Here is a 25,757-nt window from a genome sequence, read left to right as displayed (position 1 = left end):
GTGCTGGCAGGCGGCAGTGCCCATGGGTGGGTGTATGGAGGGCTTCAGTCATCATTGGTCAATCACTGGAGGCAGCCCTTAGTTCCTTGCCGGGTGAGTCTCTCCATGGGGAGCTTCATCAGAGCAGGCAAGAGAGCAAGAGCAAGACCGAAATCACAGTCTTTTGTAAGCCAATCATGAAAGTACCATCTCATTATTCATGCTATACTCTGGTTGAAGAAAGTCAATAGATCCAGGCCCTGCTCGAGGGGAAGGACCCGCACAGGAAATGGGAACATTGGTAGCCGTCTTAGAAACAACACGGACAGGACTGGAGGAGATTATGCTAAGTGAAATAAGTCCAGCAGGGAAAGACAATTATCATATGGTTTCACTCATTTATGGAACATAAGAAATAGGAAGATCGGTAGGAGAAGGAAGGGAAGAATGAAGGGAGGGTAAATGAACCATGAAAGACTGTGGAGTCTGGGAAACAAACTGAGGGCTTCAGAGGGGAGGGGGGTGGGGGAATGGGATAGGCTGGTGATGGGTAGTAAGGAGGGTAAGTATTGCATGGAGCACTGGGTGTTATACACAACTAATGAATCATGGAACATTGCATCAAAAACAGGGGATGTACTGTATGGTGACTAATATAACAAAATAAAAATTATTTAAAAAAAGTTAAAAATAAAAAAATTTTAAAAAAAGAAACCTGCCTATCACAAAAATCATGCACAACATTTCTGTTTAGTACAATACCTGATATATCTAAATGTCCAGTAAATGATGGCCATGTTCGACATTACATTCTCCTGCTCTCCTACCTCTTCCACTGCCCTTGGGTTCATCCAAGGATGGAGCAACTATTGTGGCATCAGATGTAAGAAAACTTAAGTATCCCTCCTCCACACCTCTCCACATACACGCTTTTCCCCCCGGGGGAAGCCAGAGTAATCGTTCTAAAACCCAAATCTGATCATGTCACCTCCTGCTTAAAACCTTTCAATGGGTCTCCAACATCCTTAAGACGTCCTTATCATGGCTTTGGAGGCTGTGCATGTTGGACCCAGATTTACCCCTCCCAATCTCATTTCTCTCTACATCCCCTCTCTCCTTTTATGTTTCAGCCATACTTACTCTCCTTTAGTTCTATAAACATGCCATGTGCTCCCCTCTCAGCCTGTGCCAAATATACTCCCTCACTTCAAGCCTTTACACCTCAAGAAAAGAGTTCCTTCTTTTATTCTAGAACCTCCATGAGGGCAGAGAGTATATCTATTAGTTTATGAACCCATCCTTAGGACCCAGCACAGCGCCTAGTGGCAGACAACAGCCACAGAGAAAAGACTGCACCCATGGAAGATGGTAGCAGACATTTAGTTTGCCCGGGCAGAACCCCACAGGTGGGGAGGCTATGGACTCGTTGGGTAAAGGATTTGCTTCCCAGCACCTTCCTCTTATACTCTCCCTCATCCCAGGATGCCTTCTTTCAGAACAGGAAAAGGTGACATCATACCTCCAGGGCACTATATTCTTAGGGCAGCAAAATACATGATGAAACATTCCTATCAAGTGTTATATTGGCGGTTCCTGACATGTGTTTTTGTTTTATTATTTGAGAGTGAGTGAGAGAGCACGTGAGCGGGGGAGGGGCAGAGTGGAGAGAGCGAGAGAGAATCTCAAGCAGACTCCCAGCTTGAGCACGGAGCCTGACTCGGGGCTTGAACCCCTGACCCTGAGATCATAACCTGAGCTGAAATCAAGTCAGAGGCTTAACTGACTAAGCCTCCCAGGCTCCCCTTGACATATGTTTTTAAAGGAATGAATTACATAAGAGATCCAAATACAAAGAACACCCATCCATCTTGCAAATGACATCAGCTAGCATTTATTCCATACTTAGGACATGACCAGCAGGCTGCAAGAGGTTTCTAAAGCAGCAGTCCCTCCTTTATTGTTTACAACAACAATAACTAGACATAATTATTCCTGTTTTGTGAATGAGGAAAATGAAGTTCAGAGAGGCACAGTTGCTTGTCCACCACCATACACATAAGAAATCAAATCAGCTTTGATTTGGGACATGATGATGACAATGACAGCTACTGTTAACTAAGCCTTTGCTGTAAGCCAACCTTTCACCAGTACTTGATATGAGTTCTTTACTTAATGTTCCTGGCAACCCATTATAATGGGTACTACCTTTATCGCTTAATTAGAGATGAAGAAACAGGCTCAGGAAATTTAAGAATACTGCCCCTGATTACACAGCTAGAAAGAGGCTGCACTGGAATTTCTTCAGTACATATTTTATTATAGTGATATTTTAAAGATTCATTTTATTTCTTTGAGAGAGAGAGAGAGAGAACACGTGCACATGAGCGGGGGAAGGGGCAGAGGGAGAGGATCTCAAGCAGATTTCAAGCGGAGCGTGATGCAGGACTCGATCTCACAACCCTGAGGTCAGGACCTAAGTTGAAATCAAGCATCAGATGTTTAACCAACTGAGCCACCCAGGTGCCCTATAGTGATATTCTGACAAATAATTTCATTTCCAAGTATGGAACATATTAGTATATTAAGACAAGGAGCAGATAATAGTACCCAATGTTAGCCTTTTATCCCCCTAAGAAAAAATGCTGGTATAAATACTTAAGAGGCTCAAAATCATCACTTTAAGAAAAACATATCTGACAGTGAGTTTTAGTTCTACTAGATAGAAAAACCGAAATGAACTTAAAGCCAAACATCGATATGCTACTCACCTGCATATTATTCGAGAAAAGAAAAAATATAATACATTAATACACAAAAATACTGAAATGTCCTTATTTCTTGTGTTTTTATTTCCTGTTGTCATAAAAACAATTAGTAAAACGTAATCCAGGATTTAATTTCTCCAGTCTGGCTTCTCACTTGTATCCTGAGTGATGGCATAGACATTAACTATTCAGAATTTCATGACCTATTGCTTGTGGCTTTCTAGGATTGTTTCTTGCCCCTCCCCAGCCCTAGGATTTAAACCCAGGCCCACCTGGTGCGCCAGTTCATGCTATTATCACCACACAAATCGCCTATCCAGGCCACTGTACCGACCACAAAGCATGGGGAAAATTTGTTCCTCAAATGCCAAGATATTTGAAAGCTATTAGGTGCTTATGCAAGAAAAGGCCACAAACTCTCTGGATTCCAAAAATAATTACACCAGGCTCCTCTGAGTCCTTGCTGGGTAACTCATCACAAGATTTCCCAAGCTTTCATGGAGTCTGGTGGTTTTAAAAGCAGACCGATAATCAGAATCGGCTGGAAGGTCCGTAAGATACATATTCCCAGGGGCCACCACAGACCCATGGACTCAAAATCTCCAGGCCCAGGGATTAGGAATCTGATTCAAGAAGCTCCTCAAGGATTCTGATGCCCAAACAGATGGGAGCTGCCAGTTTCCACCACATGAGGCCTCCAAGTCTGCCACCTCCCCCTTTATAAACTCAGAAGGAGACTGCTTTGTTGCCTCCTGGGGATTAAGAACCAGTGAGTTCAGCCTGAAGAATAGCAGGAGGATTTTCCATTTCCTAGGAGAGTTTTATCATTGACCTACCCAGTCATAGGCCTACTGTCTATTTCATGTCATTTAACCAAAATGCATATTCTTTTCCAGGCACAACTTATAAACTCCCTTTTCTAACATTAAATATAAGATGATGATGATGATACCTATAGTCAATTATGGGACATCTACTATATATATATACTTTATATATATCATCTCTCGTCTCAACAACTCTCCAAGGCATAGTTTATTCTCTCCAATTTGCACATAAGGAAACTGAGACTCAGGTTCATTAACTTAAATACGTCCTTCCAGCAAATTGCAGAGCCAGGATTTGAATCCAGATCATTATAACGCCAGAGCCCAACCTCCTTCCCTTCCCCCTCTAGCTGTGTCATCTTGGGCAGGTATGCAACCTCTCAATGCCTTAATTTCTCCACCTTCACAAAGAAGGAAGGAAAGGTACCTAATTCATAGCATTGTTCCTTAGATTAAAGGACATAATTCATAGAACACTCCTAGCACAGGAAGATTAGATATTATAGTAGTTGGCTTTTATACCCGGGTTTCTCAAACATGTCTTGGAGAGCACACGTCCCTTCTAAGTAAAAAGTTGCAAATAATTTCAGCATGTTACAAGCTATGTCTATCTCTCAGTGGTTCTCAATGCCTATTAGCATGTTAAAGACTCCACAAAGTTCCACAGTAAAGAATCCAGTTTCACTCTACCCCAAGCTAGAAGATATGTGTATTTGAATCACTTAGCTTCCACCTAATACTTTGGTCCTACCAAGAAGGAAAGGGGCCTTTTACGCACGATTTGGAATGGAATTGCTTTGATAATCTCACCCTCCACCAGCACTTGGAAAAGGCCCTACTGGAAGACATACCATTAAGAAGTACTTGCTTTGATACTGGCTGCTAATCCCATGGCCCAGCTTGACATTGTCTCTTAGCAACGTCTTGTCCTTTTCCCCTTTTCATTCTTGTGCCTCTAAGGACACTTCCTTTTCTCCCGTTTCTCTTCAGCCTCCGGCTTTCACGGCCCCTTAAGCCTCGTTTACACAAGGAGAAGCAGGAGCCAAAGGCCCCGTGCACATATTTATGTTAATAGTACCGAGGGGAGGAACAGCCTGTTCTGGGGGCTGCTTTCCAACTGTCACATAAATCAGTCAGAAAAAAAAAAAAAAGTTATTATTTTTACAAAGCCACTGCCAGAGTGGAGCAGCAGGTCTTGGCAATGCATCATCCTCACCCCACCCCCCGACCCAGCCTTCTCAAGTGTGCCTTCCGTAATGTCTCCCTCAGTTGTCAGAAAGGAGGAATCCTATGAAGGATTTCGTAGACAGGATTTCCAAATCAGAAGGGACCTTTGAGATCATCTAGTGATAAATCACATGGAAACTTCTGGTAAATACCTATGCCTGGGTCCTTTCCCCCACAGATTCTAGTGCTGTTGTTTGGACGTGAGGTACAGGCAAGATTTTTAAAGCTTTCCAGGTGACTCTAATGTGCAATGAGGGCTCAGAGTACTGATGTAGTCAGAGCCCCACGAAGAGAGAGGACCAGACTTCCCTCAGATCATGCACAGAGTTGGTGAAACAGTACAGGCCTGATGCCCAGTCACACTCTCTTCCGTGATGTCATGCCGTCACGAAGTTCTGGGGTTGAGCTGTAGAAATACTAGATGGTGGTATTATTAGAATTGTACATCCAGATCACTTGGGAGCTCTTTTAAACTTCCTTTCACCTCCCCTTGCTCCTCATAGGCCAACAGAATCAGAATCTTTTGGTGGAACCCTAGCACACAAATTTTGAAAAAGCCCTGGGTGGCAATTTTGACATGTATCCCAGTCCAAGAACTAGCCAGGTCCATCAAATATTAACTCTGGTTCCTTGGACAAGTTACATGACCTCTTCGACCCTCAGTTTCTTCATCTGCAAAATGGGGCTACATAGCTAATTCTCATTCTTCAGTTTTGTAGTTCAAAAGTCATTTCTCTTAGAAAGCCATGAATGAGCTTTCAAAGGAAGCCATTCGTCCACCTTCCCAGGAAATGCTTTCTTGGAGAACACCCTAAACTTCTCCATTGTAACACTGAACACAGTTCATTGATCAAATAGTATGAACCTTAAGACATGGTTTTTGAATAAAGGAATAAATACTTAATAATGATTAAATATATGTGTAATGGATTACTCACTCTCTGTCTCCACCACCAAGGTGAGCTAAGGAGTTGAGCTGTCTTATTCACTGCTGTGCCCACCGTGCCTGGTGTAAGGCTACCATTCAACAAATTTTGGCTGAACAAATTAATAGCTGAACAAATGACTGATATATTTGAAGCACCTGGCACATATCCACAGTAAATGAAACACGCAACAAATGTTAGCTGTTACAGTTATCTTCAGATAGGCCCAGTGTCTAGCCCAAAGGCACACGACAGAGCTGAGACTTGAACTCAGTCCTCTGAACTGCCAGCCTCATTTTTATCCATGATGTCAATCTGCCTTAAGGTTTTCATACTGGGAGAGGGAATCTAGGAAAAAGTGCTAGGCTATGTTTGCCCACTAGAATGAGCTAGAAACCCAACTGGTTCTTGCATACTCCCAGCCTCCACTATGCAGTCCATGCATGCACACACATTTGCAGACGGTAGTGACTCTTGGCAAGGAGCATCTTGGTCCTCTCTTGAGAATGCTTTGGATCATAAACTCCTTGAGGGCAGTAACTGTGGTTTGGGCTTCTAACACGAGACAGACCCATGAGAACCCTATTGTTCGCTCATGACAGATTTGTGGCAGCGATACTGTATTGATCCCAGCACCATACACAAGGGGGGTCCAAACACCTGTGATGATTTCCGTATTTCCCTACTGGCCATCATGCTGTGATGGGGGGAAACTGGTGACTGGAGAGGTGCAAGGAAGAGGTGAAATTTGCATTATCGGCTGCCTACGCACACATTGCAAAAGGGAGTTCAGAATAAGACTAGGGGTGGGTGTTTCTGAGAATGACTCTGGGTGATCCCTTGTCTGTCTACTCTAGCATGGAAATCAAGAGCTTTTCAAATTTTCATTTTAATAGCTTTCATTTAGTTAGAAGTTTCTGTACTCCAGATGTTATGCCAAGTACTTTTAGACAGAATATCATTTATTCTACTGACTCTGAGGGGTTGAAATCATCTCTGTCAGTATTTTACAGAGAAGAAAACTGAGGCTGAGAGTAATTTGCTAAAGGCTACAATCACCAGGATGAGCCACGACCAGCACTGGAAGCAGGCCTAACTGATGACTCCAAGATCTTAATTCATTTGCCAAATATTTACTGAACAGTACTATGGGCCATGTTGTTTTCTAGATGCAAAGTATACATTACAGATGAAGGCCAAAGTCCTTGTGGAACTTGAGTTCTATCTGGAGGAGACAAACCATAAATAAAGTGTCTTAAACGTGAAATAAATTACGTGATCTGTTAGAAAGTGATGGTGCTATGGGAAAACTAGGGCAGTGCAAAATGATGGGAAGTGGATTAGAGACACGTGTGGAGGGCGGGGGAGGGTGTCTGTGATATAGGTTTGTAATTTTAGATAGAGTGATCAAGACAAGCCTCAGTGACAAAGCCACATTTGAGGAAAGAAGGAAAACTTTAAGAAGTTCTAAACTATACTATGTTCATTCTGCCCCCTCCCCAAAATGAGTAGATTCACGGATGAGCAAAGTACTACTGATTCACACCTGTTATGTCTCAGATGCTGTGTTAAATGCTTTATCCCCTATGTCTCATCAAATCCTCACGATGACCCTTTGATCATGATATCATCTCTATTTTTCAGCTGAGGAAATTGAGACTCAGAAAGGATACAAAATATTGTCCAAAATTATTTAGTTCATAAGTGATGGAGATAGGATTTCCACTCAGCTCCTCCAACTCCAAAGCCTGTGTTCTTCTGATGACCATGGTGCCAATGAAGAGGGTGGGGGTGGGGGTGGGGGTCGGTGAGCATGGAGGCATGGCACTGAGCCCGTCCCTCGCTTGAGAAAGTCACCCTGCATCACGTTCCACAAGGACAAGGCTGCTCGGAGGCTGGGTTCTCCCCTGGTGGCGTAGGTAGCATGGTTGGCTGTGGTGTGCTCTTCCAAGTCACATCTCTCACATAGGTCCTCTTTTATTTTTTTCTATGTGGTTTGAAATTGATTTCTTTAGTAGTTGGAGCAGAGAGATGAAAAGAAACAGGTCCTGAAGAGCTATCCCATTTGTAAATATCAGAAAACTTACCAGTTTCTCAACACTCTCCAGGAGGGCTGCTCTTTCATGGGGGACCAGCGGCACCCCAGGCCAGAGGCTCAGCATCTCTCTAGGGTGCCTATCATAAACTTGATGGGGTCTTGTTCTTGACTGAGCAAGTATGGCTCTCATAAACTATCTCCCCCAAGTCTGGCCTCATTTGCTCACACTGCAGTTTCTCTTTCCCTTGGAGATAAGGAGCTCAATAGCCTAAGGGGACATACTTGCGGAATGTAGGTCTACCCAGCCTCCAGTGTACTCTGTCTCCCTCCAGCCTCATGAGGCTAGAGATACATTCATGCTGAATGACATCCATTTGGAAGCATGCAAGCAAGAGAGGTGGTTTGCTTGAGTGACTTTGATCAATCAATAACCAACCTACTGAGACAATGTGAAATGATTGATATGTGAGTGCTTTGAAAGCTAGAAGCACCATGGAATATACTTTGGAGATCATGAGGAAGAGAAGAAGAATGCTAGAGTTCTTTCTTTCTGGGAAGCCCAGAGTTTCACAACCTCTGTCCAGCCTTTGACCCCAAACCAACCCCAAAAGCATAGAATCTGTCCTTGGCACCCACTGTACATACATATAGTGAATGTTCATATATAACAATGACAACTAGTATTTGTTAACACATTTTTATGTTTTGAAAGCATAACTCATGGGCATTTACATGTTTCATCTCATTTAAGTGATAAACCACCCAGTTAATAGGATATGGTGATTTAAATACTTTTTGCAAATGAAGAAAAGGAGGCAACAAAAGTTCAATGACTTTCCAAGGTCAGAGCTGGTGAATAATGGGAATATAACTCAAGCACGCCCTGGGCCTTGAGTCACATTCTCATGTTTCTCAAGATTTTATTTATTTATTTGACAGAGAGAGAGAGACAACCAGCAAGAGAGGGAACACAAGCAGAGGGAGTGGGAGAGGAAGAAGCAGGCTCCCAGAGGAGCAGAGAGCCCAATGCGGGGCTCGATCCCAGGACCCTGGGATCACGCCCTGAGCTGAAGGCAGACGTTTAATGACTGAGCCACCCAGGCACCCCTAGGAAAGGCTTTTTGGTACCAGAGTCATTCATGACAAGAACAGTATGATCACACTCTATCTGTATCTCTCTTCTTCCTGTGTCTCTGTTTACACAGGGTCTTCATTCTCTCCTCTCTTTCTCTCCCTTCCCTTTCTTCTTTTCCCGTCCCTTCCCTGCCCCACCCCGCCCTGCCCTGCCCTTTCCTTCCTGTCTCTCTCTCCCTACCCTCCTCCCTCCCTCCTCTGTCTCTCTCTTTTCCTCCCAACTTGGATTTAAATTTACACCAGAGTAAAATGTGCAGAAAAGCTCCATTACAAGGTGGTCTCGCCTACAACATGATCCTGTGGCAGAGACTTCAAGAGGGACACTGCAATGAGACCTTAGTAGATTATTCAGGAGCCCTGAGCTGGCTGCATGCCCCGGTGCCTCACAGGAGGTGAAATTCTCTTTAGAAGTAGCATCTAGGATGGCTTCCCATAACACTGTGGGCTTACACAGAGTGATCCAGATCACTCAGAGTTTCAAGGCCAAACCGCCAGTCCCTCGGAGCTCTTCCTGGTGAATCCTTTACATTCATTACACTTTGATGTAGTTGCCTGCCCAATTTCTGTCTCCCCACTTGACTGAGGTATGCAGGGCATAAGGACTGTAAGAACTTTGTTAGCACTGCCCTCTTGGTTCATAGCACATTGTCAGGCATTGATAACCCTCGCAAATATGTGGGGAGTAAATAAATGAATGACGAATGAAGGACCTATGGCGTAACAATAGCTTACTATGTCATTCTCTTCAGGAGCACTTGAATTTTGAAAGAAGATTCTAATCAAGGGTGCTTCTCAAGCACATGAGAATTTTCACATGGAAGGAATTCTACCTGGAAGGCCCATTCTGGAGTGAGGGTGATGAGGAGTGCATCTTTCCAGCATTTCTCAAACGGTTCCCAGCAGATGCCTTGATATTAAATCAGTCTCATCACCAGACCTAAGAGTAGCTGGACCTCAATGAACAGGGACTTTGAGGAAGCCAAGAAAAAATTTTAAAAAGGCAGCTGGGTTTGACTTCATTCCACCCAGATGTCCTTTCTGTGAGCCTCTGATTATTCTATCCTGAATGTGAAGCAAACGTGTAGAGGTCTTGAGTCACAGCCTAGAAGGCCAAATTCTTATGGGACAATAAAAATCTGAACCAAATGCTGGCCCTGCTGGGTCCGTCTGTTATTGGAATTAAATGCCCCTTTTCATTTTATTCAAACTGAAGAAACTTTCTGGCAGGGTGTCAGGTTTCAAACAGAAATGTCAGCCAAGGGCTCATGAGGCCAAGATCCGAGCAAACTTGAATCAATTTACGCTTTGGGTAATACTTCATATGGAATTTAGTGGTCTGGTGGGTCCATTTGTTAAATGTTCTTCATTTGCATGTCCTGGACTAAAACCCTGCAAGGAGCTGTGTGTAAAATCAGCATCAGAGGCCAAAGTAACGTCTTCTATCCAAAGTGAGCGTATCTCTGTAGAGGAGTGTGAAGGGCTTACTAGAGTGATTTTCTTCACCAATACAAGAGCAGAAAAGAACGTGAAACGTTCTAAGCTTGATTCAAATCTTGATCTGATACAGTCAAAATTAACTCTATTTGTAATAACAACAACACTTATCGAATGTTTAATATATGCCAGGTTCTCTACTGTGCACCTAACATTTATTGACCCATTCATCCTTTTGATGATTCTACAAAGTAGGTTTTATTATTTGCTCTATCTGATAGAAAATGAAAGAAAGGAACAGAGGTTCATAAATGTGCCCAGCTTGCAAGACAGCAAAGTTCAGGACTGAAAGCTGGACAATTTGCCTCCAGAGCCTCTGCCCTTCATGTTGGTCAGAGCCTGGTGGGATAATGAAGCCAACAGGGATTGATATAAATAAGATGTTCATAGCAGGTTTAATTGTAATTTCACACTCCATATAGCATTTTTTTAGAACCCTATTTTGGTGGCAAACATAGGTAAGCCACACAGAACTTGGTTTTCTCCCCAGTTATTGGTATAAAAGGAAAGCTCTAGGATAATTACTTGAGAAATCCAGTCTTCAAATGCTTTTGCTTTGTACCAATACACTGAACAGGTCAAGATGCCCCATGTTCCCTAGGAAGTTGAAGAAATGTTTAAATCAATTTTTGCACTCTTAGCGTGGGGTGGAGATACAACCAGGGACTGTCTAGGATTCCTGTGGCTGTGAGGATCAGAAGGAAGAATAACACGGCCATAAGGAGATGCCCTGACGGGGGATTGGCAGACCTCACCCATCCGCTAAATGATTCACAACTATACACTTGCTCTTTGGAGCAAGCTTGATTCAAACCAAACCTAATCAGCAAATATATGAAAAGATGCCCAATTCCAGTAACATGGATGGAAATGCAAATTAAGTTATATTTTTCACATATCATTTTGGCAAAAATTTCAAAGTTTGATAATATCAATCATAGCAATGGTGAGCAGAAACAGGTCCGTTCTGCTGATGAAAGTGTGATTTGGAACAGCCATCCTGTAAAGCATTTTCAAAGTATTAAAAATGTACACCACCTGTGAGCTAGCAATTCTGTTTTATACATATTTATAAGAATGTTCATTGCATCATCATTCGTGGTATCAAAAAGTTAAAAATAGCTGAAATGTAATACATCCAAACCATGGAATTTTATAGAGCTCATAAAAAGATACATATTATGTACTGACAAAAAATGCTTAAGACATACTGTTAATTTGAAAAATCCACACAGATGGTATTATCCAATGATATTATTACACACACACAGACACACACACACACACACAACCAATGTATAGGAGAAAGGAATGGAAAAACACACACCAAGGGGCACCTGGGTGGCTCAGCTGGTTAAGCGTCTGACTCTTGGTTTTGGTTCAGGTCGTGATCTCAGTATTGTGAGATGAGCCCTGCATGTGTTGAGCTCTGTGCTCAGCAGAGAGTCTGTTCAAGATTCCTAGCCCTCTGCCCCTCCCCCACCCAAGTGTGCCTGAGTTCTCTAAAACAAAAAAATAAATCTTTAAAAAGAGAAAAATACACACCAAACTCAGATTAGATTAGCCCTGGGGAAGCTCCAGGAATGGACAGCAGTGGTCACAGGTACTGTCTATCATTCATTCATTCAACAAATATTATCTAACATCTTCTGTGTTAGGCACTGATGCTACTTTTGTGCCCAACAAAACACAAAAATCCTTGCAATCATGACACCTACATCCTAGCATTGTTGTTTTGTTAGGCATGTTTAGAGAACAAGAATGTACTTACATATTAATTGTGTAATTAAAAATAAGTAAAAATAAAAGCAAATTTAAAAGCGCATTTTTCTATTAATAAAATTTCAAGTGACTACTTTGGCCTTTGAGAGCCCTTTCAAACAGTTGCAACCATAAATGCATATTGGTGACTGCCATGTGCTAATGTGATTCCTCCAATGGTCCCCCTTGGATGGTTGGCACAGACAGGGTATAGTGACAATTGTGCATAGCACAAACACTTACACAAAGGTCTAATATTTCTATTAACATTTTTGGGAGCATCATTAGGCACAAATATGAGTAAACCCCAATCTGATTACACACATATTCACCAGAAGACATGGTCTTAGCACCACTATTCATAATAGTCCCAAACTGGAAACTACCTAAATGTCTCGATAGTTGAAAATAATGTACTATATTCACAGAAAAAATATTATACAGAAATGAAAATCTGTGTATTATAACTATACGCAGCAACATGGAAGGATCACCCCAATACAGTGTTGAATGAAGGAATCCTTTCGCGAGAGTAACATGCTACATAATTCCATTTATATGATACTCAATAACAGGAAAAATAACACTTGACACCAGAAAGCAGGAAAGCAGGACAGTGGTTATCCTTGGAGGGGAGCAGTAGCTACAGTGCATTATGGAGGCTCTGGGGTGTACCAGAGATGTTCGGCTTCTTGCTCGGGTTATATGGGCATGCTTCATTTATGAAAATTCGTTGAGTTTTACAGTTATAATTTGTGACTTCCTTAATAAGTATATTCTCCTTCTACTGAAGTAGTTTACCAAAACAACAAAAAAAATTAGACCCTAAAACCCGGAAATCCACTCTGTTTCTTGAATCTCATCTTGGGCAAGTCACATGCCTTGTCTAGGCTTCAGTTTTAGCATCTATAAAATGGGAGAAGGATTTGCTAGCTGATCTGTAAAGGCCCTTCCAAATGCATAGTTCTGTGTAAAACCTCTTCCATTCCAATAATCAATTACTGAAGCAACAGGAAAATAAAAACAGAGAATAAGCCTTGGGTCATTTACTATTAGAATTTGTAGAAGGCTTACAAAGTCACATGTATCCCCTTTTCAAGGCATTTGTTGTAAATTAAAGATGCAATTAATGAACAAGAGAAATCCTGTCTTCCAGGAAAATGCACGGAGCTAATTCTTTCCCAAAGTGCTCGTGGGATAAGTGTGAATATGCCAAATGCTGTTTCTGCCAAGGCTCTTCCTATCATGCCAATTCACAAACCCTGTGATGGGAGAGTCAGCAATTACAGAGGTGGGGCTGTTCCTGGTAGGAAGGAGGCAGCTACGATGCTCACAACCTACCGCTGTTTGAATAGGCACTTCCTCTATGAGGGGAGTTGGTTCGTAATTTTCCTCTTACTGCTACTGGAAGTCCTTGAATGGCAACATCACAGCTTGTACCCATTCACAACAGGAAAGTGTGACATCCGTAGACACTCTTGGCACAAGAGGAGGAAAAGTCCTGTCCTGTGTGTCAGCTTCTATATTAGAACCAGGAAAGTCATTTCTATAGCGTAGACCATGCTGTAATCTTCACACAAAATGTTGGGCTCCAAGCAATGAAACTTTTCTTATTTGTATCCAAGCCTCACTGATATTTGCAAGGCAGGACCTCAAGGAGGGGCTTTAAGGACCCAAACAGACACCTTGTGCTAACTCTAACCCCAAGAAAAGATGCTTTGGAAATGGGAGGCAACTTTTCGTGAGTGCACTCATTGTAGGGTATGGGTACTGCCCTGTATAGGAGAGCTGAGTCTCGTGTGAAGGGTGGATTCTCAGAGGAATGCTGAATTTAGCAGCTGAAAATAGGCAAGCGCAAAATCTGAGAGGGGGCTTAGGACATCTAGATCAGCTCTTTCTCAAACGATCACAGGTGAGGGACCAGTTTTGTTGTTTGATTTCACTTTGTTTGGTTAATTATTTCTAACCATTCACACTGGTCAATCCATTTTTAAAAAATACACTAAAAATGTATGATTAAAAGTGGAATGAGGAGACAGGCAAAAGAGAAGCCCCAATTTCTGATGACTAGTTTCAACAGAAATTATTCTGCCCAATGGCTAGAAAGGTTCATAAACGCTTTTTTCTTGATCTGGGTGCTAGTCAAATAAATGTATTTAGTTTATGAAAACTTGTTGAACTGTACGCAATGTATCCACATAGTAACTGTTCACATGTGGTGGTCTGTGGATTTCCAGACCATGGTTCACTGGATGCTTTCTCCTTCTCCCAAGAGCATTCTTCTTTGAAAACAGAGAATTAACACAATGGCCAGACTAGGGGAAAGGACCTGGGGACAGGATATTGTGATAACAAAGGCGACTCAAAAGGATAGAAGAACAGGTGAGAAAGTAAATTTCTCTCAGAAAACAAGATTTTAATGATAAAGCAATTTTTGGTATCGGTGGTAGAAACCTGTTGTTTTCCTAAGAGAGGACCAAAGAGCATCAGTAAACAACAGGATGAATTCTGTAGAAGGATGCACAGAGATCTCTGCTCATTGTGTTTGACCAATCCAGATGCTAATCAACAAATATGCACCACGTGACCTATTAAAGCTCTCGTCCAGGTCAACGTGGGGACACCAGGCAGGTAAAGCGTCACTTCTTTCCACTCATTTCCTACTCACAAATGGCAGATGGAAAACCGATTTTTACAACATCAATTTTCCTGTTTCACCAAATACCAAATATAGGAGCTCATGTCGATATAATCACAGGTAATGATTCTTGAAAGCAAATTTAGAATGACGGACAATTACAACAAAACATTAGGAGAATAAATTGTGAAACTATTTAAAGTCACAGGAATAATTTCTCACTGAAGCAAGCCAACCCTTCTCGTATTGTTTTGGTATTTTGGAAAAGAGACAGACTTAAGCAGGTAAGACACAAGACTGAAATCCTGCAAGCATTTTAGTTTCCAGTCCAAGGCAGCTGTTGGGTGATATCACCCAGTGTGAGAACAGCCATGTGTGGAGGGAATTAGCAGATGAAAAGCAAGTAAACTCGATACGGGGTGTGTAAACGTGCTTTCTCCATCTCTTTCAATTCTCCTTATAGATGGCTACACCTAAAAGTGAAGTTACATATGTGGATGTTTATACAAAGCATAAAGGACATAAGAAAGAGCCTGAGACACGTGAAACAGTGGAAGAAGATAAACAGTTCATGATTTAGATCATGTTGCTGCCCCAAATCATAGAGTCCCTGAGGAAATAGCTAGAAGGGCTATTCAACTCTCAGCTTCCTTCCAAGGAATAAAGAAAGAGTTTGCTGTGAGCAAAGGAAGTGCCAAAAAAAAAAAAGTCCATTTCTGTCACACTAACAACCTTCTTCAGGCTGAATGTGGAGTTCGTAAACTTTTGGCTATCGTGGGCACAGACGGCCTTGGGGGCTTGATATGAGGTTCTTCAGAAGGACTGTGGGAAATGTGAGAGGAGATCAAATTAGACACCCACTGATTAGAAAAATGTTCTGACATCAGAGTTTTATTTGCAGCGAGTGGCAGGGTCAACTCTTCCACGGCACCTGGGGTGAACTGAGAAAAACGGAATCCCTGAAACCACGTTTGGAAATGATTTCACTGGAGACAGACAGAGAGAGCAACTGCTGGAGGGGAGGAGGAGAGGACAACAAGCAAACCAAAATGAGACTCTGTAATCGAGGCGCCCTGCGGGGACAAATGGAAAAAGAACAGTCTAACTTGCCTGCCTCAGACAAAACAACCTTCAAAGGCTAGCTTCCTCCTAGCTGGTGGGGTAAAGTCTCTTAGAATAACTACCAATGCATGATACATATTTAAAACTCTCCTTTCTGGGTTTCTAATTTTCACAGAGGCAGCTTCCTGCAAACTCCAGTAATGAATGTAAGCCGATGCTCCTTTGGGGGGTTGTCAAGACAATCTAAGAACAAGCCATTTCAGAGTAACAAACTTCACAGCCGGAGATCATTTCCATTGCATGATGTGCTTTCCTTGAAGCTTTCATTGTTGCACTCTTAACCGGTGGGGTCATTATTTTACTTACCTCATCAGGGAAATCATTGTTTAAAAGCCAAATATAAACAGTGAAATAGTTTTCTACTTATCTTTTCCAGGATAATAGCTTCCCTCCCCCACTTCCCGCCATAGAAAGGTTAGGCCCATGTGGGTGATGAATTGCTCCAAGAGTCTGACAGTCCCAGAGAGAGAGGGATGAGAGTAAAAATAACTAGCTGATTACCAATAGGGAGCTAATTGGCCACTTGAGAATCCAGTGGCTAGAATGACAAATGAGAAAATGAAAATCCTCATCAAGAGACTAGACTTTCTGATTAGTCCAAGTGCTGATGACCACTTTTCATGCCTCTCCCTCCCTGCTGGGTGATGATTTACATCTGATTGGGCATCATCTTGTATTTGGGGCAGTCATTTCTAAAAGGGTGTTTGGAAGACTTTGAAGTACTTAATTATAACCAGGAGGCATTTGGGGGCTGAGCAGTGAAATGGAAGGTGCTATGGAATGTTCATTTATAGAAGGAACCCCTGTCTGGTTGGTTTGGTCTGGTTTTTCATTCCATCACCCCATAAGGCAGCCTTCCAAGGTTTTCTGGACTCTAGAAGAAAATAAAAATGAGAGTATTCTTGGCTAAGGGATCCACATGTGAGACAGATTCAAGAATTTCAATATGTGGATCGACTGGGCTTTTTGTTAATAGTCAACTACTAAAAATAGAAATAGTTTGGGAATCCTTTGAAGGGAGACCATTTTTACTAGCCGTGGTTTGAACAAACTCATCAAGTGAGGGAGGGTATACTGTGAACCATAGACATGCTAGCTGTCCTCAAAGAGCTAAATATATCAGGGGTGCTAAGTCATGTATGCATGATGAGATAAAACAGGACCAAAACCATTAGCACCCATTTGGGCATAGCCATATGAGCTGTAGGCATTAAGAGGAGAAAGAGGGGGATTTGAAGTTAGGTAATCAGGATAGGATTCACAGAGAAATTTCATAAGACCCAGGCCTTGAAAGATGGATAGAACTATAGTAAATTTCTAGGTGAGAATTCTTTGAATGAACAATGGTACTGGGTTTTTTGTTTGTTTCTTTTAATGATTTGCTGTGGAGTGAATTGAATGGCCTGTCTTAAGCAAAGGGGTCTAGAAAGATGAGTCTCAACGTAAGTCTCCCACGTATGCATGGACCTGTAATACCAGGCAGGGAATTACCTTTGGTCTTAAGGGCCCTGGAGGAACATTAAAGATTGTGAGTAGAGTTAAAACTGTGTTAGGGGTCTGCTATCTTCATCTGATGAGAAGAAATCTCAAAACAATGTTCTCTGGAACTTCACCAACAGGTATGACCAACAGATTAGATTGCCATTTTGATTCTTCTTTGGTTTTCACACTTGTGCTATGGAAGAGGATAAATAACATAGTGCCTGCCTGGCATATAGAAAATCTTAACAAATACTGCTGAGTGGATGAATGAAGCTGAAGTTACTTAGAACCAGAGTACTGTTGTTTGGTAGAACAGGTGGGAAAGACCTGAGGTTACCTCGGCCCTCTCAAGAGGTAGCAATGAACAATTTGAAGAGAACCAAGATAGGGCTTACATGAACTTGGGCAATTAACTTCATCTTCTTGTGTCTGTATTTCCTCGCATGAAAAGACAAGGGTAAGTTTTACGAATGGGCTCTAACTGCAGAAAATTTTGTGTGTGAATATTTTGGGAGAGAGATGCCATTCCTAGCTTATGTTGGAGACTCAGAGGAGTCCATATCTAAAACAAGGCTAAGAACCTGTGGCCTGTGTTCATTTTAAACTAAAAGAGGCTGTGATTCTGAGTCCAAGGATGATTTACTTCCTGGTAGGACAATTGGAACATCTGACACTAAAGCTTCACCAATCTGTAACCTTGCAGGAAGCCTGTTGCTCACTGGTTTGACTGAAATGAAGAGGAAAGGATTTTATTCCTGTCAACCCAACTTTAGATTCCCCAGCAATTTTAGGAGCATTATTGATCTAATCAGGAACAATGGAGTATAAGTGACCATCAAAAGAGATGAATCATTGAAAGGCACTTGCTTCCTTCAGAACATACCATTGGCAACATGTAACCTCTCACACAACCCTTTTTTGTATAATTTTTTTTCTATATCTACTTTCTTTTTTCACAGTGGCTTCTGTCATAAGGTTATCAGAAAGAATAACTAGTTAATGATGGGGAAAAAGCAGTTGGGAAGATGATATACTTTCAAACTCAAGGCTATTGTTCAAAAACAATATGCAATAATATTTTTGTTGAATGGACACACTCAGTAGTCATTCTGATTTGGGGACTTGTCCCTAAAAATATGCTGTTACCAGGTGAAGTATGAGCAGTTAAAGAAAATGTTATTATTCCCCAGAAGCTATCATCAGTGTAAAACTCCAGCATGGAAAGCTAGTTCTGGCAATTTATAATGAGGCAGGACTCTTATTAATGATTTTTGGCTTAATGTATTAATGAATAGAGATCTGAGGGATAAAGGACTTACAATGTAATAAGGAAAACTCCAGGAAAGATTAGGCTCTAATCAAAATAAATTGTGTTTTTAGATTGATTTTCACGAATTCAACTCTTTCACTTTATTTATACCAAAAAGAAATGCATTGTGAAAAGCTGATTGTTATCACTGAAAAATAAAAGAACGGATATTATATTTTAATATAATATTAATAAACTGCAAATGCCAACTTACAAGAAGAAACCATATTTAGGCAAGAAGAGTTATTCTTGGGGAGAAAAATGTCTCCCTATACATGTTAGTAAATTTATTTTCTCTTTTTGAATAGTAATTGTCAGGTTTAATTGAGCAGCTGATTAGCACCACTAGAAAAATCTACAGTGTGACGTTTTGAAGAATCGCAATGAAATGTACCAAGATTACTTTTTCTTTCTATTTTTTCTTCCTTTCAATTTCTTCTACTCTAAGTAAAAATGATATTCCTTACTCTTCATTAGGCAACCTAAACTGAGCAAAGACAATTTCTTTCAAGAAAGTAATTAAGAACTTTAGTTTACTTCACTTACAGGGTTCTCTGGAGAAATACTTTCAAGTAATGAGTCAAGATCACTCTATTTAGACCTTAACCATTCTAAACATGTCCATATTTTAATATTGTTTCTTTTCAGCATCAAAGCAGAAACTTCTACTCCATCCCCAATTTTTTTCTACTGGCAACAATTTTTTTTTTAAAGTAACTAGCACCCAAATCTCTGTCTTCCACTGTGCATAGTTACTTGTTTCCAGTTGCTCAGAAATGAAACTTATGGGTTAACTCCAGCATGGGGCAATGTCATAGATCGTAAGTGACAGAATGTTTAGCTCAATCTCCCATAGTATCAGCCAAAGAAGTGCTTGGTAAAAACCTAAGTAAAGCTAAAAAATGGCCCAAACTGCATGGGACTCTATGGCATAATCCCAGTGAGGGTCCTGTGGTTTCCCAGAGTACACTAATCTTCTCCCATATCATTCCTTATAAGTTCTGAGAAGAGTCAGCTCAGTGTGTATTTATTTGATATTGATTTGTTATTCTAAAAATGATTACTTTATATAATAGTTTTTTTTCCCCCAACATACTGACCTGATTCCACTTGGTAGAAACTAGGGTAATGCTGGGGTCAGATTCTCATCATAGCAATCACCAAGGGGGAAAACATACAGACAGTTACAAAAGATATAAACTAGGCTTATCTCTGCTGAACTCTAATTGACTGCTTAAGGATGAGAGGACCTGACTGTGGATGACTTACCCAAATGAAAAACACACAAGGGTATTTACTAAATGCCTTTAGCATGTTTAAAGCACTTTAACCTTCTGGTAGTAAGGAATCACTGGCATTTTCATTCAAGACCATGATTATATGTTAGTTCTATGGTAGATGTTAATGAAACCTGTATTACGGTTGGAATCTCCACTGGAAACTTTGGGAATTTTGTGGTGTTTCTTCTTTAGCATCTGAAATACAGCTTGGTGTTTTCACTGGACTCTCAAAAATTGCTTTCTATCTGTGGATGTTAAGTTCACAATGCAGAGGCATTACGTCTTGAATGTTTCATGGTGTCCTCAGGAGGTTAGAGAATGACTGTGGTTTTCAAACCAATCTGATGGGATTCTAAAATACTCAGTAAGATCTAAGGGATTCTGTGCTCCTCATTCATTCCTTATGATTATATCTCTCAGAGTATGGTTTTCTTTTGATTTCAGAGCTGAGGGAACAAAGATTCGGGAAAGTTAACTAGTCATCCACAATAACTCAGTCAACCCAAATTAATTCCATCAATTTAAAATCTTGAGAAATTTCTCTTGGGATCACAAACAGGCTGCACCCTGAAAGTCTACATCGAAGGTTCTCAAAACAAGTAAAGACTTATAGAATACTTGCAAAGAAGGAAAAGTGACACACTGCATCCGTCTTGTTGAGGTCCGTGTGCTTGTGGTTATTTTTCAGCTCTACTACTATGTTTCTCTGACTTTGGGGAAGTCACTATTCATGTCTTTCTTTTCCTTATGTGTTAAATTGAGGAGGGTGAGAGAGTGAATGGATTAGTTCAACTGCATGCAACCTTAAGGCTGATGTTGAAAGATTCTAATGTATGTGTTTCCACCATAGCATGATTTGTAAAAGCCTGGAAAATATTGTAGCTTGGAGGTCTCCTTTTCAAGGTATTTGCCCTTTCTCCTACCTCTAAATTCAAGAATCCCCAGAGTTCTACCCCAAACCCTCTGTTCTTCTCTAGCAGTGCTTTCTCCTTAGGTGGGGGCTCACCCTTTTCTAGCTCTTGTTTTAAAGTCTTTTTTGTCTGATATTAGCATAGCCACTTCACTTCCTTATAGTTGCTATTTGCATGCTATATCTTTTTCCAAACCTGTTTTCTCAAACTCTTTGTATCTTTGAATCTAAATGATCTCCTCTACACAGCATATAGTTGGATCTTGTTTGTTTGGCTTTTTTTAAATCCAATCTGATAATCTCTGCTTTTGATTGGGTTGTGTGATTATATTACATGGTATTACTGATATGGTTGGAATTATATCTGCCACCTGGCTTTTGATTTTCTATGTCTCAAATTTCTTTGCCCCTCTGTTCCTCTTTTACTGTCTTCCTTTATATTTAAGGGATATTTCCTAGTGTAACATTTTGATTTCACTAATAATATTTATATTAAAAATATTTTCTTAGTGGTTTCTCTAGGGCTTACAATGTACATTTTAGCTTATCAAAGTCTATTTCATATAGTAATTTAATTCCAGTGAAAAATAGAAACTTTACTCCTATGTAGCTCTGTTCCTCCTCCCCTTTATAATATGATTACGAGTTCCATCTTTTGGTTAGAATGCATAATGTTGCTATCAACATTCACGTAAAAGTTCCTGTGCAGAATGTTTTCATTTCTCTTAAATATATATCCAGAAGTAAGTTGTTGGGTCATACAAGTAATTCTATTTCATTTTCTGAGGAACTACCAAAATAGTGGTTCACTATTTTACATTCATAGTGGTTGCACCATTTTACATTCTCACCAGTAGTATACAAACGTTCCTACCTTTCACATCCTAGTCAATATTTACTATCCTTGATCTACCCCCACCCCTTTTTAATAGCCATCTTAATGGGTGTGAATTGGTATCTCATTGTGGCTTTTATTTGCATTTCTTTAATGACCAATGATACTGAACATCTTTTTTTGTGTTTTGGGTCATTGGAATATCTTCTTAAAAGAAATACTATTTAAACGCTTTGTTTTTGTTTTTTTTTAATTGGGTTGTCTTCATGTTTTTGAGTTGTAAGAATACTTTATTCTGAATATTAAAGTGTCCCTTATCGGATATAGGATTTGTAATATTCTCTTCCATTCTTTAGATTGTCTTTTTACTTTCTTAATAATGGCCTTTGATGTATGAAAGTCTTTCACTTTAATGAAGTCAAATTCATTTATTTTTTCTTTTGTTGGTCATGCTTTTGATGTGAAATCTGAGAATCCACTGCCAAAATGAGGTCATGAAAATTCATCCCTATGCTTTATTCTATAATAGCTTTATGGTTTTAGTTCTTAGGTTGTTGATAATTTTTAGTTAATTTTTATATATGGAGTGTGACAGGGGTCCAACTTCATTCTGTCCCATATGCTTATTCAGCTGTTCCAACACCATTTGTTGAAGAGACTATTCTTACCCCATTAAATGATCTTGGTAACCTTGTTGAAAGTCAACTGGATATAGATGTTTGGCTTTATTTCTGAACCCTCAATTCTTTTCCATTGGTCTATATGTTTTACTTTTTCAATATTGTTTAATCTATTTGGAGCCACTTGCAATTCCATATGAATTTGAGGAATGCCTTCCCATTTCTGCAAGAAGGCCATTGGAATTCTGATCGGGATGCAATAACTTTGTAGTTTGGTTTGGGGAATACGGACATCTTACCAACATTAAATCTTCCAATTCATGAACACAGAATTCTTTTCCATTTAATCAGATCTTTAAAATTTTTTTCAGCAATGTTTTTAATTGTCAATGTATAAGTCTTCTACCTCCCTGGAAAAATTTATTCCTAGGTATTTTAGTCGTTTGGATGCTATTTTTTTAAAGATTTTATTGATTTGAGTGGGGGGGGGCGCCTGGGTGGCTCAGTTGTTAAAGCGTCTGCCTTCTGCTCAAGGCGTGATCCCGGCATTCTGGGATCAAGCCCCATCAGGCTCCTCTGCTGGAAGCCTGCTTCTTCCTCTCCCACAGCCCCTGCTTGTGTTCCCTCTCTCGCTGGCTGTCTCTATCTCTGTCAAATAAATAAATAAAATCTTATAAAAAAAAAAAGAGAGAGTGCATGAGAGGGGGGAGGGGCAGAGGGAGAGGGAGAAGCAGACTTCCCACTGAGGAATTTAAGAAGAATGCTGAGCCACCCAGGCACCCCTACAAGAGATTTACTTTAGATCCAAAGACACAAATAGGTTGAAAGCAAAAGGATGGAAAAAAAAAAAAAATTCCATGCAGATAGTAACCAAAAGGGAGCTGGAGTTTTTATACAAATACCAAAGTAGATATAAGTCAAAAATTGTTACAAGAGACAAAGAGGGACATTATGTAGTGATATAAAAGGGTAATTTGATCAAGAAGATATAACAATTATAAACATATACACACTGAACAAGAGTCCCAAAATATGTGAAGCAAATATTGAAGAAATAGGGAGAAATAGGCAGTTCTACAATAATAGATGAAGAATTCAATAATCCACTTCCAAAAATGAATAGATCATATTGCCAAAAGACCACTAAGGAAGTAGAGAACTAGAACAACGTTACAAACCAACTAAATCTAGCAGACATATAAAGAACATTTCATTCAACATCAGCAAAATACATATTCTTCTTAAAATCACATAGAACATTCTCCAGAATAGGCCATATGTTAGGGCATAAAACAAATCTCAAAAAATTGAAAAAACATAAAAATAATATAAAATATCTTCTCCAACCACACTGGAATGAAGTTGGAAAGCAATAACAGAAAGAAAACTGGAAAATTCACAAATATGTGGCAATTAAATAACATACTCTTAAACAACCATCGGGTCAAAGATTAAATCACTAGGGAAATTAGAAAATATTTTGAGAATGAAAATGAAAGCACAACATACTAAAACTTAGAGGATGTAGTGAAAGCAGTGCTCAGAGGGAAATTTGGAGCTTTACATGCCTACATTAAAAATAAAGATCTTAAATTAACAACCTAACTTTATACCATAATGAACTAGAAAAAGAACAAATTAAACCCAAAAGTAACAGAAAGAAGGAAATAATAAAGATTAGAGCAGAGATGAATAAAAGAATAGAAAATGGAATCAATGAGACTAGTGGTTTTTGAAAAGATCAACAAATTTGGCAAACTTTAACTGTACCAAGAAATCATAGAAGATACAAATAGCCAAAATAAGATATAAAAGTGGAGATACTGGGGGTCCTGTGTGGCTCAGTCAATTGAGCATCTACCTTTGGCTCAGGTCATGATCCCAGAGTTTCGTGATCAAGTCCCGCACCAGGCTCCCTGCTCGGCAGGGAGTCTGCTTCTCCCTCTGCTCCTCATCCTGCTTGTGCTCTCTCTTGCATGCGCTCTCTCTCAAATAAATAAAATTTTTGAAAAAGTGGAAATATTGTTACTGACTTTATAGAAATAAAAGGATTGTAAGAGAATACTATGAAAGATTATATTGTAAGCCAACACTTTAGATAACCTAGATGAAATCGAAAAATCCCTAAAATCACACAAATTACCAAAACTGACAGAAAAAGAAAATAGCAAATCTCAACAGGCCTAGAATAAATAAAGAATTTGAATTAGTCATAAGAAACATCTCAACAAAGAAAAGAAAGTCCAGACCAGATGGCTTCACTAGTGAATTTCACCAAACATTTAAAGAATTAACACCAATCCTTCTTAAACTTTCAAAAATTTGAAAAGGAAAGAATGCTACCTAACACAATCTATGAGGTCAGCATTGCTTTGATAACAAAACCAAAGATACCACAAGAAAACTACAAACCAATATCCCTGATAAATATAGATGCAAACAACCTCAACAAGATGCTAAAAAGTCAAATACAAAAGCAGGCTAAAGGGATTTATACACCATGTCTAAATGGAATTTATCCCAGGAATTCAAACATAACACACATGTTTTTTACATAAAAGAATTAATCAATGCAGTATGCCATATTGATAGAATTAGGAATAAAACCACATAATCATTTTAATAGATTCAGAAACAGGATTTGACAAATTCAACATACTTTCATGATAAAATTTTTTTGTAAATTAAGAATAGAATGGAACTTTCTTAACACAATAAAGGGCTGGGATGACTAGGTGGCTCAGTCGGTTAAGTGTCTGCCTTCAACTCATGTCATGATCCCAGGGTCCTGGGATCAAGCCCTGAGTCAAGCTCCCTGCTCAGCAGAAAGTCTGCTTGTCCTCCCTCTGCTTCCCCCACCCCTTGCTTGTGCTCTCTCTCTCAAATAAACAAATTAAGTGTTTAAAAGAAAACACAATAAAGGGCGTTTACCAAAAATCTACAGCTGGAATCACACTCAATGGTGAAAGACTGAAACCTTTACTCCTAAGATCAGGAACACGAGAAGGATGCAGACTTTCACCACTACTGTTGCACATTGTAGCGGAAATCCTAGCCAAAGCAATTAAGCAAGAGAGATAAATAAATGAAAGATATCTAAGTTGAAAAAGAAGAAGTAAAACTACTGTTATTTGCAATTGAAATTATTCCTTCCAGTGAAAAGCCCAAAGAATATACACATAAAAAATACTAGAGCTAATAAAAAAAGTTCGGTAAAATTTCTGTGTACATAATCAACACAGAAAAATCAGTTATGTTCATTACAACAATGAACAATCTGAAAAGAAAATTAAGAAAATAATTCTATTTATAATAGCATCCAAAAGGGGTGCCTGGGTGGCTTAGTCAGTTAAAGGTCTGCCTTCAGCTCAGGTCATGATCTCAGGGTCCTGGGATTGAGCCTTGTGTCG

Source organism: Ursus americanus, chromosome 14, assembly GCF_024610735.1.
Source record: "Ursus americanus isolate L20-20 chromosome 14, mUrsAme1.1.p, whole genome shotgun sequence".
Taxonomy (NCBI): domain Eukaryota; kingdom Metazoa; phylum Chordata; class Mammalia; order Carnivora; family Ursidae; genus Ursus; species Ursus americanus.
Note: the sequence above shows the minus strand (reverse complement) of the source record.